This window comes from Lithobates pipiens, unplaced genomic scaffold, assembly GCF_037356315.1.
Source record: "Lithobates pipiens isolate NorthernLeopardFrog02 unplaced genomic scaffold, aLitPip1_a1.2 Scaffold_16, whole genome shotgun sequence".
NCBI classification, from domain to species: Eukaryota; Metazoa; Chordata; class Amphibia; order Anura; family Ranidae; genus Lithobates; species Lithobates pipiens.
Window position 1 is genome coordinate 550057383 of NW_027507748.1, and position 18230 is coordinate 550075612.

The 18230-nt window shown below is 45.5% G+C and overlaps 1 protein-coding gene across 6 annotated transcripts in view; it reads right to left on the minus strand.

Annotated features, from left to right (window-relative positions):
• DGKA (diacylglycerol kinase alpha) overlaps positions 1–18230 on the minus strand; it is a 334273-nt gene that overhangs the window by 163209 nt on the left and 152834 nt on the right. For 5 of the 6 annotated variants that reach the window (XM_077483430.1, XM_077483426.1, XM_077483433.1 and 2 more), the window contains one exon: positions 10095–10226. The exons of the other annotated variant lie outside the window; for it this stretch is intronic. The gene's annotated coding sequence lies outside the window, so the exon portion shown is untranslated. The remainder of the gene's footprint in view (positions 1–10094; positions 10227–18230) is intronic. 6 annotated transcript variants of the gene reach the window in all.

Sequence of the window (18230 nt, forward strand, 5' to 3'; positions counted from 1 at the left end):
ACAGGGTGGAGTAGAAGGAATGAAACTCCTGTGTAATATGCGTGGGTAGGATTGCCCTGTCGCCCCCTGCCTTGTTAATGTGAGGAATGTACGTGGAAAGTTTTAGGTCTCTGACCATTCTTGCCAGCAGTTTTCCGCACTTGTTCCCTGATTCATATGTCGTTCCACGGCAGATCTGTAAATGTGCCTTTGCTCTGTAGTGGAGGAGATCGTTGATCTGGTTCCGTAAGGTTGTCAAGTCAGATTCCGAGGACAGTGTGGGACTATGCTTATGTTTGCCCTCAGCAACAGCAAGTTTCTGTAGGAGCTGGCTAAGTCGTTGGGTACGTTCCCGTTTAATTCGGGCCCCATGCTTAATAAGGATCCCCCTAATCACCGGTTTGTGAGCCTCCCACAAAATCCCAGGTGCGCAATCAGGTTGGGCATTCTCCTGGAAGTAACAATGCAGCTCCCTAGACACCTCCGCCAACACCTCCGGTGTCTGCAAGAGGCTCTCATTCAGACGCCAGAATCGATGCCTGAAAGGGGCGTGATCAGATATACGGTATGTCAAAAATATGGGTGCATGGTCAGACCAAGTCCTAATTCCAATAGATGTGTGTTCAACGGCATGTAGTTGCGCATGGGGGATCAGGAAGTAGTCTATCCTAGTGTATACCTGGTGAACAGAGGAATAGTAGGTAAGTAGGTATAGTCACGCTCTCCCGAGTGCTGCAGACGCCAAACGTCTATCAGCTGTGATTTATGGAACGTCTAAGGCTGCGTACACACGGTCGGACTGTCTGTCCAACTTAGTCCGCTGAAACGTGTTTCAGCGGACAGTCCGCTTGTGTGTGGGCTTCAGCGGACTTTTTCAGCGGACAGTCTGGCGGACTAAGTCTTTCGGAATTTCCGTAATATTGTCCGTCCAACTTTGGTTTCAGCGGACAGTCCGCTCGTGAGTAGGCAAGTTGGACGGACTAAGTATGGCGCATGCTCAGAAAGGATTTACACGGCCGAAGGTTGCATTGCAGTGTATTGGACGTCGTATTTCTAGTCCCGTCGTACGTGCTGTACACGTCATCGCGCAAGCTTTCAACGGACTGTCTGTTCATCGTGTGTGGTCAAGTCCGTTCATTCAAAAGTAGGACGGACTGTCTGTCGGATTGTCTGACGGACTTAGTTGGCCAGACAGTCCGCCCGTGTGTACGCGGCCTTAGACATACGCTTGAGTTGGCCTAAGGGGATGAAGGTCCTTCCAGAGGAAGTGTCGACCGAGGGAGTCAGTGGGGCATTAAAGTCTCCCCCTATAATCAACTGGCCCTCTCTAAAGTCTTGAAGACACTCCAAAGTCTCTTCCAGAAATGTAGCCTGATGGTCATTAGGGGCATATATCGCTGCCAGGGTAAGCTGTGTGAGGCCTACCGTACCCTTAAGGAAGACAAACCGTCCCGAGGGGTCCAGCTTGTAGCTCTGGCATGTCCAGGGAACCCTACTGGAGATCAGTATGGAGACACCCTTGGACTTAGCCGTTGGGTTTGTGGAATGATAGGCTATCGGGTAAAGCTTATTTCGTAAATAAGGTAGCTTATTATCCTTAAAGTGTGTCTCCTGGAGAAAAGCTACATCTACATGGGATCGTTTTAAATCGTCTAGTAAAATACGCCTCTTCTCCGGCGTGTTAAGACCTTTAACATTTAGGGACATCACTGTAAGTCCGTCAAACGCCATGGGGGACCCGGGGGGGGGGGGGGGGAGGGGGGCGGATGGCGTAAAGGACCAGGATGGAAAGGGTAAGGGAAGAGAGGGGAAGGAAACAGGAGGTTGAAACAGATACCAGAAACAAAAGGAAAAAACGTCAAGGAAAAAAAAGAGAAAGAGTCAGAAAAATGGGACAAAGTCTAACACCTTGTCCCGCGCACAATATAATATTTGCATATGGCGCTTGGGAGCCGTATGGCAAAACCCAGCGGCATATACCAGCCTATTTGGGGAGGAGGTAGGACAGGGCTCAAAAAGAGAGCGCCCAGGCACTCCTCCCCACCCCGACATACATCATAAAAATGAAAAGAAAAAACAAAAAAAGCACATATGAATCACTCCAATAATACTGCAACAGGGATGACCTCCCAACCAGGAAAAGGGAGATAATAAATACATTAAAACTGAAAAAACTGAACTAAACAGTTGTTCTTATTCCCCACAGTATACGTTCCCCTCGTACCAGCTTTTTGGTAGACACCTGGCTCCAAATGTAGAAATTGCCGCAGCGCAAGGGCTGCACATCCTGTTTCTGCCAGGCTATGTAAGAGATCGTCAACCCTCCCCAGATATACCTTAAAAGCCTGCCAAGCGTCAGCTAAAACGGCTCAGAGTACAGGACAGACATCCCACCAAATGGTGTCCAACGCCCTGGTAGCCCGCCCCCCACCCCCAACTAAACATACAACTGCGCCAGAATCCCTCAGTGTATCTGCAATCCAGTGAAGGCCCATGACCCCAGAACCCCCCATGTCATCAGGGCCCCGAGCGTGCAGCCATATCAAACCCATCTCCCATCCGCCCGGGCTGCATGTCCGTATGTCCGGCCGAGGGGTCCACATGATGTGGAGATTTCGCAGCAGGTGACCCAGTAGCGCTATTCCCCACACATCAAACGGTGGCAAAATGGTGTCCTTCCCGGCTGGGCACTGTAGCGTGGAGTGTTCTAGCCGTAACTGAGAAGGGGTGTGCCGCGGCAGACGGGCAAGGCAGAGTCAGCAAGACAAACAAGTCAACCGAGGGTTGGGGGTATAGCCTTCCACAACTGCCCGGAGGGGGGGGGGGACGATAAATTTCAGGTAGGATCGTGCAATCACTCGGGACGGGTGGCCCACAGAAAAATAAAATAAAAAAATAAATAAAAGGGGGGTGGTGTCAGGGGATCATGAGGGAGCCAGGGGACAGTCAAGGTGCAAAGATAACTGGAAATGCAAGGGCAAAGAAAAGGAACAAAAACTTAACTTAGCAGGTGAGTTCCAGACCTGGGGTTGGGGTCATCAGATTACGGTCACACGAAGTTGGGCGTTTGCACCTGGGAGCCAGATCAAGATTCACGGACATCCTCCTGAGAGACCGCTCTAGGTCGGCGACGACCTCTTTGTAATCCGGGAGTTACCACAGCTCCCTGTCCCGACATACTCGGTTGTCCTTGGGCTCGTGGGAGGAAAGCCAGCCAGTCAGGCAGCCTCACCGGATCCGCTTCAAGAAAGGTAAAGAGGGCAGGCAGGGATTCAGGTTTCCGCAAAGTAAACGACCTCTGATCCTTCTTAAATGTCACCGACAGTGGATACCCCCAGCGGTAAGTTATGTTTCTTCTACGAGCAAGGTCAAGCAGCGGCCTCAGCATGGCCCGTCTTTGCAGGGTGGGGCGGGAGAGGTCCGGAAGGATCTTAATGGTCGCCCCATCGAACTCCAGGTCTCCGGCGCTCCAGGCTTTGCGTAGGATCTGTTCCTTTTGAGGAAAGTGGTGGATCCTGCAGATAACGTCCCGGGGCCGCAGGGGGTCAGTAGGTTTAGGGCCCAGCGCTCTGTGGATCCGGTCGATCGCCACCCGGTCCGGGAGCTCGATGCCTTCTATAGCGCGGAAGATAGCAAGCGCGGTATCCTGCAAGTCTTCAGGGCCTGTAGCCTCAGGTAAGCCCCGGAGTCGCAGGTTGTTCCTGCGACTCCTGTCCTCCATTTCCTCCAAGTGGAGTTGTTGTGTCACCAGAGTCTCTGCGTGTGCCTCCTGGAGTTTCTCTACTGCCGCTATACGTTGTTCAAAAGCAGCCAGAGAGGTCTCCCCCCGCCTCCACCCTGGAATTAAGCGCCGATACGTCTGCTTTAACTGCCGCCATCTCTTTGCGGTGCGCCGCCTCCACAGTCCCTATCAGAGCTGTTATGTCCGCCTTCCTCGGTAACGCTTGGAGCAGCATTTGCAGTTCGGCGTCCACTCCGCCTGTCAGCACGGCAACTCGCCGCAGTTCGTCGTCTATGGGGCGGAGGTCCGGCAGGAATTCCCGACTGCCATCCACCGGGGTATGCTCTGTACGTGAGAGTGGTGCCGGACCAGGGGACACGTTCTCCTCCTCCGCGTGAGTCGCCGCCATCTTGGCCTCCGGGGATAAAACTTGCTGGCGGTGAAATAACCGGTTAAGCTCTCCGGAGGTCGGGGTGTGGGACGCTGAGTTCAACAGTTTGTTGTTCCGCTTGGCTCCCTTCTTCTTAGCGGAGTGCATAGTGCTTTAAAAGGTAAACGGTCGGGTGGTCGAGAGGCAACCGGACGCCCCAGAAAAGCTTGCTCCTACTCAGCCATATCTAGTCTCCGTCTCCAGTGGGAATGCTGAGCCCTCGGCCGTGGTGGGAGGCCGGAACGGCCGCGGAGCACGATCCCGGGCGGCGGCCGCAGGAAACACCGGGGATCCGTAGGCTTGACTAGGCTGCAGTAGGCCGGAGCCGGCCGCGGCCTCCCCGAGCGCCCCAGAGTCCAGGGAACGCCACCGGAGGTATCCTGGCAGGAGGGGGAGTTATGGGGGGGTGACCGATGAAGGCCCCTTACCGCTCCAGAAGACAGGGCCAGGGATGTTCCGCGAGGCCTCGAGAAAAAAAAAAGATGGCGGCGGCCGGAGGATCACAACGCGGCGAATCCCCTGGGTCCACGCTGCAATGAGCGCCGCAATATCCGTCCGGGACACCGCAGCGAGTCTTAGCCAGCTGTCTGAGGTAATTTAGGCCGATGGTGTGCAAGAGAGCTTGTGGATGGCGACGGATAGCTCCGCAAGCAGCAGGAGCATTCGATCAAACATCCGTCGCCATTCGTGTCAGGCCACGCCCCCCGAAAACATGTTCTATTTCTAGGTCCGAATTTTTGGAAAAAAAAAGTCAGATGAAGCCCACACACGATCGCAATATCCGATGAAATTATTCCGTCTGACTTTTCCTGCCAGGAAAGTCAGACCGTGTGTACACGGGATCACAGATTTGCAAAGCATTTAGACCAAAGGACAATTAAAAGTGTTCTTTGAGGCCTGGAAGAATCTCCAGGCTCTATTTATTACGAGGGACTAGTTAAAAAAATATCAGCATGGGCACCTGAGACTGGAATAACTGGGGCCCAGATATAAGAGTGAGAAATATATATGGGACAATTGGATTTTGAAAATTTTGGGTTGTTATGGAAACAAGGATTGGTGATAAAGTTTCAGTGGAGACACCTTTTCCCATGATAACTCTTACAGGAGTGAATTTCTCTTCCTTGGGGTAGATTTTATCTCAGTTCCTGTTGTCTCCCTCCATTTGTATGTATGAGTCGTTTGTAAGTCAGATGCTTGTAACCCCGGGGACCGCCTGTATTCAGACCTAAAGTAGTTGTAAACCTCAATCATGAAGCAAACTAAGCAAACCACATATATCTGTAGTGTTTACTTGTCTCTCTCCAAATCTCTAAGTTTTGTTTCTCTCTGGTGCTTTGTTCCTCTGTTGAGAGTTTAGAACAGAGATTGTCTATTCAGTCTCTCCGCCCCCTCCTCTTTGCTCCTGACAGATGAAGAAAGATTTTTAAACACATTCTGCACTTTTGAAGGGGCGTAGAAAGGACAATACTGCAGGTAACATGTAAATCCTATGTAGGAGGATTTGTTTAATCCCTGTGTATCATCTGAGGCTGTTCACTCCACTGGGTATATGAAGATTACAACCACTTTAAAAGGTATGAACAACTTGATATATACTTTTCCAAACTCAACCAGGGACACTCTGAACAACAATGACAAACCTCCTATATAAGGAGTATAGTGGTAAAGACACGTTCTCACAGTGATTCCCATAAAACTCTGGGGCCTGTTATGCCTTAACCTGCTATTAATTTAAGTAAAATGTACAAGTGATTCTTATAAGTCTTGTGTTTGTGTCATAGGTGCAGATCCCATGACTACAATGTCCTGGCATGCCTTACACTTGCATTATGATGAGGTCGCATCTACATTCCTCTTAAAGCCGTGACAGCAATCAGGTACCAAGCATGTATGTAAAACTCCCACATTTACATAGGAAATAGAAGTGTGTTCTTTATAAGGGGTTACTACTAATTACAGTACCTCTACTACCTATTAGCTCACACAGACTGCATGAGAAACTGAAAAAGTATGGCTTGTAACCGGTGGGAAGGACTGGAGCACTGGCACTTGCACAAACATAGTAGACCAGAATAGGACAATTAAATCAGGCTGATAATAGGTCCAGCAAGAGTTGGAATAAATATTAATTCAAAAAGTGCAGCTAGAGTGGAACTTTTCATTGGAAATGTAACTTTATAAAAGGTATTGCTCCACTTTCAAAAAATACTCTACAGCAGTCTTTCTCAACTAGAGTTCCTTCAGAGGTCACTAGGGGTTGCTTAACCACATCAATACAGTGCACTTACACCCCCTTCCTGACCAGACCAATTTTCAGCTTTCAGCGCTCTCACAGTTTGAATGACAATTACTCAGTCATCCAACACTGTATCCATATGAAACTTGCATCCTTTTTTCCACACAAATAGGGCTTTCTTTTAATGGTATTTAATCACTAGTGGGTTTTTAATTTTTTGTGCTATAAATAAAATAAAACGTAAATTTTGTGAAAAAAATGCCTTTTTCTTTGTTTCTGTCATAAATTTTTGCTAATTAGTAATTTTTCTTCATAAATTTTGGCCAAAATTTATACTGCTACATATCTTTGGTAAAAATAACCCACATTAGTATATATTATTTGGTCTTTGTGAACGTTATAGAGTCTACAAACTATGGTGCCAATCACTGAAAATTGATCAGGCCTTCAGTACATCAGGTGAGTTTCATTTCTTGAGACACTAACAAGTCAGGAAAGTACAAACACCCCCCAAATGACCCCTTTTTACAAAGTAGACATTCCAAGGTATTAAGTAAGTAGCATGGTGAGTTTTTTTAAGTTGTCATTTTTTCCCACAATTCTTTGCAAAATGAAGATTTTATTTATTTATTTATTTTTTTACTAAATTGTCATATTATCAGGTTATTTCTCACACACAGCATATGCATACAACAAATTACACCCCAAAATACATTCTGCTACTCCTCCCGAGTATGGCGATACCACATGTGTAGGACTTTTACACAGCCTGGCCACATAGAGAGGCCGAACATTGAAGTAGTACGTTCAGGCGTTCTAGGAGCATAAATGACACATCTCATTTCATTCCTACCCATCACACTTTTGAAGGTCCTGGACCACCAGGACAGTGAAATTACCCACAAAATGACCCCATTTTGGAAAGCAAACATCCCAACGTATATTCTATGAGACATGGGCTGCAAATAGGTACTCGGGTACTCTGATAGGCTGGAGATAAGTACTCGGGTACTCTGATGGCCTGGTGACAGGTACTCGGGTACTCTGATGGCCTGGTGACAGGTACTCGGGTACTCTGATGGCCTGGTGACAGGTACTCGGGTACTCTGATGGCCTGGTGACAGGTACTCGGGTACTCTGATGGCCTGGTGACAGGTACTCTGATGGTTTGGTGACTGGTATTTGGGTACTCTGAAGGGCGGTGACAGGTACTCATATGGACTGTGACAGGTACTCGGGTACTCAGATGAACTGTGACAGGTACTCGGGTACTCAGATGAACTGTGACAGGTACTCGGGTACTCAGGCTGTGACAGGTACTCGGGTACCCTGATGGACTGTGACAGGTACTCGGGTACTCAGATGGGCTGTGACAGATACTCGGGTACCCTGATGGACTGTGACAGGTACTCGGTACTCTAATGGTCTGTGACAGGTACTCGGGTACCCTGATGGACCGTGACAGGTACTCGGGTACCCTGATGGGCCGTGACAGGTACTCGGGTACCCTGATGGGCCGTGACAGGTACTCGGGTACCCTGATGGGCCGTGACAGGTACTCGGGTACCCTGATGGGCCGTGACAGGTACTTGGGTACTCTGATGGGCCGTGACAGGTACTCGGGTACTCTGATGGCCTGGTGACAGGTACTCGGGTACTCTGATGGCCTGGTGACAGGTACTCGGGTACTCTGATGGCCTGGTGACAGGTACTCGGGTACTCTGATGGCCTGGTGACAGGTACTCTGATGGTTTGGTGACTGGTACTTGGGTACTCTGAAGGGCGGTGACAGGTACTCATATGGACTGTGACAGGTACTCGGGTACCCTGATGGGCCGTGACAGGTACTCGGGTACCCTGATGGGCCGTGACAGGTACTCGGGTACCCTGATGGGCCGTGACAGGTACTCGGGTACCCTGATGGGCCGTGACAGGTACTCGGGTACCCTGATGGGCCGTGACAGGTACTCGGGTACCCTGATGGGCCGTGACAGGTACTCGGGTACCCTGATGGGCTGTGACAGGTACTCGGGTACCCTGATGGGCCGTGACAGGTACTCGGGTACCCTGATGGGCCGTGACAGGTACTCGGGTACCCTGATGTGCCGGGACAGGTACTCGGGTACTCTGATGGGCCGGGACAGGTACTCGGGTACTCTTATGGGCCGGGACAGGTACTCGGGTACTCTTATGGGCCGGGACAGGTACTCGGGTATTCTGATGGGCCGGGACAGGTACTCGGGTACTCTGATGGGCTGTGACAGGTACTCGGGTACTCTGATTGGCTGTGACAGGTACTCAAATACTCTTATGGACTGTGAAAGGTACTCTGATGGACTGTGATTGACAGGTACTATGAGGGGTGGTGACAGGTCCTCTTTATTGGGGGGGGGCAGGCAGGCAATCAGTGTGATTGGTGTACACTAGGCGGTAACGAGATGTTACCGCAATCTCCTCCTCACACACGATCGGTGTGTGAGGAGGAGAACAACCCGGTAACATCTCGTTACCGCGGTTTGTTTACATTTTAGTGATCGGCTGTGAAAGGATCACAGCCGATCACGTGGGTAAACAGCCGGCCAATGGCTGTTTACCAGCGTCGGTGACGAGCAGTGTTCCCGGGGAACACGCCGCCACCGACATGCACGCGCAGCACGCTCACGATCGCGCGCATGCGCCATGCACATTCGGGGTGTGACCATCTGTGATCGACCGTGACTTCATCACGGCCAATCACGTGGTAAACAGCCATAAATAATGGCTGTTCACCCCCTTCGGTGGTGAGCGGTGTCTCCGTGACATGCCGCCACCGAAGAAACAGGGATGCGCGCGCACGATCGCGCGCATTCCCTGTTTAAACGGGAGGGCGTCATATGACGGCCTCCCGCCACAATAGGTGCGCCGCCTGGCCGTCATTTGACAGCCAGCGGTCAGCATCTAGTTAAGATGTGGTTGATTGACCCTCATCATCTAATGGTGCCTGAAAAGCTCCAGATCCAACACCACTCGGCAGAGTCAATGGCATGAACTGTAAGTGGGGCATTAATCCCACGGAACCCTGATGAACTAATGATAGCAGGAGTTCCCTGAGACCTGAAAATTAGTTCAAGGTCCCGCAAAGATAAGAAAATAAAAGAAACACGCACAATCAAAGAATAATAAATCCAGTTGAATCCATAAGCAATAGAGTATTCTTGCAGAAAGGAATCCAATATATGAGTGAGCTGCAGTTGGAAGGAAGGAACACTGGAGCAGAGGCTAAAAAAGGGCAGACTGAGTTTGTGTGGAGTGGACTTAAAGCAGAGCTCCACCCAAAAGGAGAAGTTCTGCTTTAAGCACTAGTTTTGACAGGTACCTGCTCCCACTTCCACTCGGATCACCTCCCACCCTGCAGTCTTATGGTACACATCACAGCTCCCAGGAGACTGCCGGAGAATTAAGCAGCCGCAGTGTGCACCCAGCTGTGAAGCCGCAAGCTGTAACAGCCAGTTGCCCACAGTTGAAATGCTGATGCTGGGGAGAGGAGAGGGAGAGAAGTGACGGTTCAGAGAGCAGAGGGACAGGAAATTTATGTGAGCTGCTGCTGAAAGGAGTGGAGAGACAGGTCAGACTGATAGCAATGAGGAAGGAGTGTGAGTGTGTTGGCTAGAGGGAAAGGGGCAGAGAGGAGAGGGATATTATGATAACAATTTTTAACCAGCCTCCTTCTAATACTGTGTACTTACTTGTGATGGTAGTCCTTTAGATGATGCTAATCAAGGTAAGAGTACAGCCTTCTTCTGAAGCTGGGCCACTTCTTCCACCAAGTACCAATTATAATTTGGGGTGAAGATCTTATTCACATGAGGCCACTTGACCTGGTAAGAAATAACATACAAAAGTAAGAAGTAATGGCCTTGTAAATAGTTTCCTACACACAGCAGACATCCTGTCCAGCCTGTACCCCAGTACCATAGCATCAGCTCTTTCCTATTCAACATACTTTGTTCAGCTAATTATCTGCTTAACCTAAACTGATAAAAGGTTTTCATAGTTGCTTTGCAGGTCTAAGTAGAGCGTCACCAGAAAGAGCTACAAATAAGAGGCCAGGATGGATTTATTGATTCAGTAAATGACCACAGAATGGATAAAACCAACCAACGCACTTTAGGGGTCCATAGACCTCCCTCTTCCTCTGGGCTTGAATACAATGGAATGGTTCAGAGACTCAGAAGTGGTTTCTGACAAGGGGCCAGCCTTTCATTGCTTACTGAAAAGTCATATATGATGAGGATCAGTGAATCAATGAATCAGAAATGAACTGTGATCAATGAATTGTTCATTGACCAATATTTAACCTCTTAAGTCTTGTCCTTGTGGCCATCAGTCACCAGGACACAAAGATAAGAAAGAGCTACCTAATGGGGACAGCGAAACAAAAAAATAAATACGTTTAGGTTGGTATATCACTTTAATATAAAGATAGACATCAAGTAATCTTATTAGTTTTAAATGTATTTCAGCCTGAAAGGGTATGCAAGTCTAAAAATAAAAAAATAAAATAGTAGTTTATCCTGCACTCATGTATTGCTGGATTGATCTATAATATCAATCTTTATATTAAGTTATTATAAGCTATTATTTTACCTTGGATGACACTAAAGCCAAGAATAGAATTCATAGAGCAACAGTCTTGCCCATTACAGACAAATGAAATAAGCAGTAGCTGCTCTGAGTCTGACCAATCAGCTTAGTGATATCGCTTCTGGACTACCTCCTAAACTTGGGAAAACACAGGAAGCTGCTGTCATCAGTTTTTGTAGCCTTTAACCAGTTCACTACCTACCTGGTTAGGAGGGCTATAAGAACAGTATAACTCATAAGGTCTGCAGGTTTGGTCCTCTCTGGATCTAAGGCTGGGTTCATACTGATGCGGCCGCAGGTCCCAGCAGGGGGTCAGGTGCGTCCCTGTACACTGATTCATGTGCAAATCAGGTCCGAATCTTTGCCTGAATTCACACCTGAAACAGAGTCAAAGAGGCACAGGACCCTTTTCCAATGCGTACCACGGCTGCCCCGGAGCTGTGAACCCAGCCTAAGGCCGCGTACACACGGGCGGATTGTCTGTCCAACTTCAGCGGACTGTCTGACGAACAAAGTCTTACGGAATTTCCGAAATTTTGTCCGTTCAAACTTGGTTTTGTCCGTCCAAACTTGGTTTCAGCGGACAGTCCGCTCGTGTGTAGGCAAGTTGGACGGACTAAGTATGGTGCATGCTCAGAACGGATTTACACGGCCGAAGGTTGCATTGCAGTGTATAGGACGTCGTTTTTCTAGTCCCGTCGTACGTGCTGTACACGTCATCGCGCACGCTTTCAGCGGACTGTCTGCTCATCGTGTGTGGTCAAGTCCGTTCATGCAAATTTTGAACGGACTGTCTGTCGGATTGTCTGACGAACTTAGTTGGGCAGACAATCCGCCCGTGTGTACGCGGCCTAAGAGTGAAATATAAAACTGCCATTTCTGTAACATGGTCTCTGTTATCAGTTAAGTAAAGCTTATTTTTCATTATTAGGGCCCTTTCACACAGGCAGCTTATTGGGCCCGCCTGTCAGTTTTTCAGTCGGACCCGACTGGACCATCCATTGCCCTCTATGGAGCGGCACAAGTCCGTTGACACCCACCAACATCCAATCCTGTCCACTAAAAACATTTGGATGGGGATCAATTCCCCATTTGTCTGGCGGATTGGATCAGATGGCAGTCGGTGTAAACGGACAGGCGGTTCCTTTACATCCGACCGCCCATAGAGGAGAGGAGGCTGTGTCTGTGTCCGTTCTGCATAAGTGGAGTGGACATGGACCAGCCAACCGACTGCTCAGCGGGGAACAGCAGACAGATTCCCCACTGAGGAGGTAGACTTCAACTGAGCCCACCCCATGTGGGGCAGCCTTAATTGTGTTACTTCATTGGTACTATGAAGTAGACCTAAATTGCATATTTAATCAATTTTCTTGGGGACACTGTAAATTAACTTAAAAAAAGGAGTGGCACGTCCGTCATAAACAAGATGCCAATTTACATTATTTCCCTTTTTAGCTACCCGGGCTTCCAGCCAGGAGAAACAGTTGCATTTTTAAGCACATGGGGCTCAGTTTGGGAGGTATGGTGCATCAAATTCTTGACACAAGGTAAACTATGCACTCTAAGTTATGAAATACCTATGGGGAATGTCAATCAGACCACTGGGGTCATGCACAATTGCTAGGTTTCTTCTGCAAACATCTTTCTAACATAAGATCAGTAGTATGGTTAACCACTTGCCTACCAGGCACGAACACCCCCTTCCTTCCCACCCCATTTTTCAGCTTTCAGCGCTGTCGCACTTTGAATGACAATTGCGCGGTCATACTACACTGTACCCAAACAAATTTTTTTATCATTTTCTTAACACAAAAAGAGCTTTCTTTTGCTGGTATGTAATCACTGCTGTTTTTTTTTTACAAAAAAACGTTTTTCTGTCAGTAAATTTTGTAACTAAGTCATTTTTTGCCTTTACCGATGTGCGCTGATGAGGCAACACTGATGGGCACTGATAGGCTGAACTGGTGGGCATTGATGAGGTGGCACTGATATGCCGCACTTATGGGCACTGATAGGTGGCACTGATATGTGGCACTGGTGAGCACTGATAAGCGGCACTGATGGGTACTGTTAGGTGGCACTGATGGGCACTAATAGGCGGCACTGGTGGGCACGGATAGGCGGTACAGATGGGCACTGATGGACAGCAGTGATGGGCATTGATGGGCAGCATTAATTACCAGAACTGACTGGTATGGCTAATGGACACTGATTTGTGGCACTTGTGGGCAGTGTGGGCACTGATTGCTGCCACTGGTGGGCTCTGATCACTGGCATTGGTGGGCATGGTATTTTTACACTTAATTTATAGATTGTAATCAGGGCACTGATGATCCATGCCCTGGTTACTTCCCTAGCTGTCCCTCTTTGAGGAGATGCCGCTGATTGGCTCTCCTCGCCTCACACTCTGTCAGTGTGAGGCAAGCTTATGGATTACTTGGATTCATGAGGTAAAACAAAAATTACCCTTCCTAACTCGCAGATCTTTAATCAATATACTCTAATACAGTGGCAGCATATATGTCAGCAAATGATTTGTTGTAAATTTAAAGAGATTGGTGTACTTTTTCTACCTTCCTTAGCTCAGATTATTGTACGCTACAAACTGTGCCATGTGAATCATTTCATGGAATTAGCTTGGTTCAGTAATCTCTGCCCTCCTGTAGTTCACCCTCTCTCTTCCACTTTTTTGACTAGTGGAACTGTGTGTTGTGCTTTATTGCAATGTTTCTGCAAACATATAATAAAGATTGTATAAAAAGATTAGAAGCGAGATGCAATCTTTAGGATCTGATTAATAAATTGAGAGAGCCAGAATTTAATCAGCCCAGCGCCGAACTAAACTCTATGGTAGGCCATAGGCAGTCAGAACCTTGGGGCCCCCCTTGCAGGTTTCTGGAGGTTTCTCGTGTGTGGGATAGTGGGATAATAGAAAGATAGAAAGAAGAAGCTGAAAGAAGATGAACTTTTAAGAGACAAACTGTACTGTAAACCTGAGGTCTATGGTTTATGTACTTGGTATTTTCTATATAGAGTCTTTAATGTAAAGTGTTTGCTTCTTTGAGTGAATAATTTTTTTTCTATCTTTTGTAAACAATTTAATAAAGCTTAATTTTAATTTTCTTTCAAGATCAAATCAATATCATTTTGATTTGTTGTCACGGGGCCCTTATGTGCCATGGAAACCATAGGCTGGTGCCTACTCTGCCTATTTGGTAATCCAGTACCAGATCAGCCACATACAACATTGATCAATGTATTCTGACAGGGAAGGAGTCACCTCTGTCAGATTACAATAATGCTGTGGGAGAGAGATTCCTGCATCCACATCTCATGTGTGGATGCAGGAACCTGAGTTTTGTTTTTTCGTTCAGCCTGCTGGTTGAGCGAAAAACTCAGTGTGTACGCAGCTTAAGTTAGGGACCAAACTTTGCAGAGGTGCACTGGTGTGCCAATTTAGCTTCAACAGGTAGTTGCAAACTAAAAAAGTAGTCGAGGCAATTTAGTTAACTTTTTAGCTGACTAGCTTGAAAGTATGCTGGGGACCCCCTTTGTATTGTTTTGTATATTTCCCTGCCTATATTGCTATTGACATATTTTTTTGTGTGCATCTATATACTATGTGTGTGTGTGTGTGTGTGTGTGTAGATATATGATATATATATATACACACATATACATATACACACACATATATACACACACACACAAACAGTAGCTTGAAAAAGTATTCATATCCCTTGAAAATTTCCACATTTTGTCATGTTACAACCAAAATGTAAATGTATTTTATTGGGATTTTATGTGATAGACCAACACATAGTGGCACATAATTGTGAAGTGGAAGGAAACTGATAAATGGTTTTCCACATTTTTTACAAATAAATATCTAAAAAGTGTGGCGTGCATTTGTATTCAGCCCCCCAGAGTCAATACTTTTGTAGAACCGCCTTTCACTGCAATTACAGCTGTAAGTCTTTTTGGGTATGTCTACACCAGCTTTGCACATCTAGAGTGACATTTATTGCCCATCCTTCTTTGCAAAATAGCTCAAGCTCTGTCAGATTTGATGGAGAGCATCTGTGAATAGCAATTTTCAAGTCTTGTCACAGATTTTTAGTCGGATTTAGGTCTGGATTTTGACTGGGCCATTCTAACACATAATAATGCTTTGATCTAAACCATTCCATTGTAGTTCTGGCTGCATGTTTAGGGTTGTTGTCCTGCTGGAAGGTGAACCTCTGCCCCAGTCTCAGGTCTTTTAACAGGTTTTCTTCTAAGATTGCCCTATATTTGGCTCCATCCATCTTCCCATCAACTCAGATCAGCTTCTCTGTCTTTGCTGAAGAAGTGCATCCCCATAAAATTATGCTGCATGTTTCACGGCGGGGATGGTGCATTCAGGGTGATGTGCAGTGTTAGTTTTCTGCCACACATAACGTTTTGCTTTTAGGCCAAAAAGTTTAATTTTGGTTTCATTTGACCAGAGCCTCTTCTTCTACATGCTGTGTCCCACATATGGCTTCTCGCAAACTGCAAACGGGACTTCTTATGTCTTTCTTTTAACAATGGCTTTCTTCTTGCCACTCTTCTATAAAGACCACATTTTTGGAGTGCGCGACTAATAGTTGTCCTGTGGTTAGATTCTCCTACCTGAGCTGTGGATTTCTGCAGCTCCTCCAGAGTTACCATGGGCCTCTTGGCTGCTTCTCTGATTAATGCTCTCCTTGCCTGACCTGTGTCTTGGTAGGTTTGCAGTTGTGCCATACTCTTTCCATTTTTGGATGATGGATTGAACAGCGCTCCATGAGATGTTCAAAGCTTGGGATATTTTTTAAAACCTTGCTTTAAACATCTACACAACTTTATCCCTGGCCTGTCAGGTGTGTTCCTTGGCCTTCATGATGCCGTTTGTTCACTAAGCTTCTCTAACAAACGTCTGAGGGCTTCACAGAACAGCTGTATTTATACTGAGATTAAATTGCACACAGGCTGACTATATTTACTATCCAGGTAACTACTGAAGGCAATTAGTTCCACTAGATTTCAGTTAGGGCTATCAGAGTAAAGGAGGGTGAATACAAATGCATGCCACACTTTTCAGATATTTATTTGTAAAAAAATTGGAAAACCATTTATCATTTTCCTTTCACAATTATGTGCCACTTTGTGTGGGCATGTGGGCATGAATACTTTTTCAAGGCACCGTGTGTGTGTGTATATATATATATATATATATATATATATATATATATATATATATATATATATAAACCATTTATCATTTTCCTTTCACTTTTTTTTCACAATTATGTGCCACTTTGTGTGGGCATGAATACTTTTTCAAGGCACCGTGTGTGTGTGTATGTGTATATATAATATATATATATATATATATGTCTGTGTGTGTATTATATATATATATATATATATATATATATATATATATATATATATATATATATACACATACACACATACACACACACATATACAGACTCACAGACAAAGACAGATGGAATATGTAATACATCTGGTATATTTACAGCTACCACACCTGATACACATCACAATATAGCGTTTAGTAAAAAAAAAAAAAAAAATCTAATGATAATTTACTAAAAATAGCAGAGTGCATAATTCCATTTAAAACATAACCTCATCAATTACAGGCCATGTAATCCAGTTGAACACAGATATGCTTTAATTAAATAATTTTTCTCTTTTAATTAGCATGCATCCTGCAAAGTCAGTTTGGTGGAAATTGGTAGAATAAGATGGGATCATCAAACGTACAGAAGCTTTTATTATAACCTTGACTATTTATTGGCAATAAAACTGACAACACTCATGTCTGTGTAGGCTCATAATCTGGAGAAATGTAAGAGCACATGAAAGCCAACAGGGCTGTGTACTTTTACAGTTACATATGTGTATCAAAGGGGCTGTGACAAGCTGAATACACAAGGTTACGTTTTTATTATGTCTCTACACGAATATTTGTATAAGTGCATGAGGCAGATAGAGGAGTTCCACCTGAAACCATTAATTTTTTATTTATTTCACCTTTCTTCTAATATGATGTATTTTAATAGTGTGTTAATAGGTAAATTATTCATAAATGTATAATGTACTTACAGCAAAACTATGCATTATGGCACAAATTTGGAAAACATTATCTTACTGAATAGTACTTGCTCAGATATACACCATGCATTTACACACCTTATTTAAAAAAAAGAAAAAAAGTTTCATGTCTTTTTTTTTTAATTATTTTATATGGCAACATGTTGAGAGATCCATTGAAATCAATGAACGTGCATGAAAATGCATATTGATTTGCACAATAATGCACATGCATAGCTGTTAATTGGCCCTTCGTTCTCTTTATGCACTTCAATTTCTGCCGCTTCCACATACAACCCTCCTCCCTTTCTGGCTGTGTAATAATGTATCATTGCATACTTCAAGGCTATCAGGATGTCAAGCCAGTTAGTGACAGGTGGGGAGATGTCTGATAGCTACAGCTATATAAATAGTATCTATTCTAGCCAACCTTTTCGCAGAGTCAATGTCTGCCGACCTTCTGGAACCTGCTACTTTTTTGTAAATCTGTCATTAGCCTATAGCAGGGATATGCAATTAGCGGACCTCCAGCTGTTGCAAAACTACAAGTCCCATCATGCTTCTGCCTCTGGGTGTCATGCTTGTGGTTGTCAGAGTCTTGCTATGCCTCATGGGAATTGTAGTTTTGCAACAGCTGGAGGTCCGCTAATTGCATATCCCTGGCCTATAGGGTACATTTACAGAACTCATGCTAGGGTGTTCACCTATAGCAACCTATCTTCCATGCAGCTATGATAATATTAGGCAATTGGCATAAGAGATTAAATTATGAAATAGTTGCTAGAAAGACATTAGAGATCATGAGGTCTTATTGCAGTTGCCAAAGACAGGTAATCCAAATCAATTCATGAGCAATCTTTTTGCCTGTTGCTAGAAGCAAGAATATATATATATATATATATATATATATATATATATATATATATATATATATATTCTTGCTTCTAGCAACAGGAGCAATCAAAAAATGTTGTGTAAACAGCATATCATGCACTCATATCATACCCCAAATAATTATCATTATATAAACAATAATAGAAAAAGAGGGTGGAAAAAAGTCCAAAGTAGTGTTTCGGAAAAGTCCCAATGTTTACAGAGATGATAATCCAATG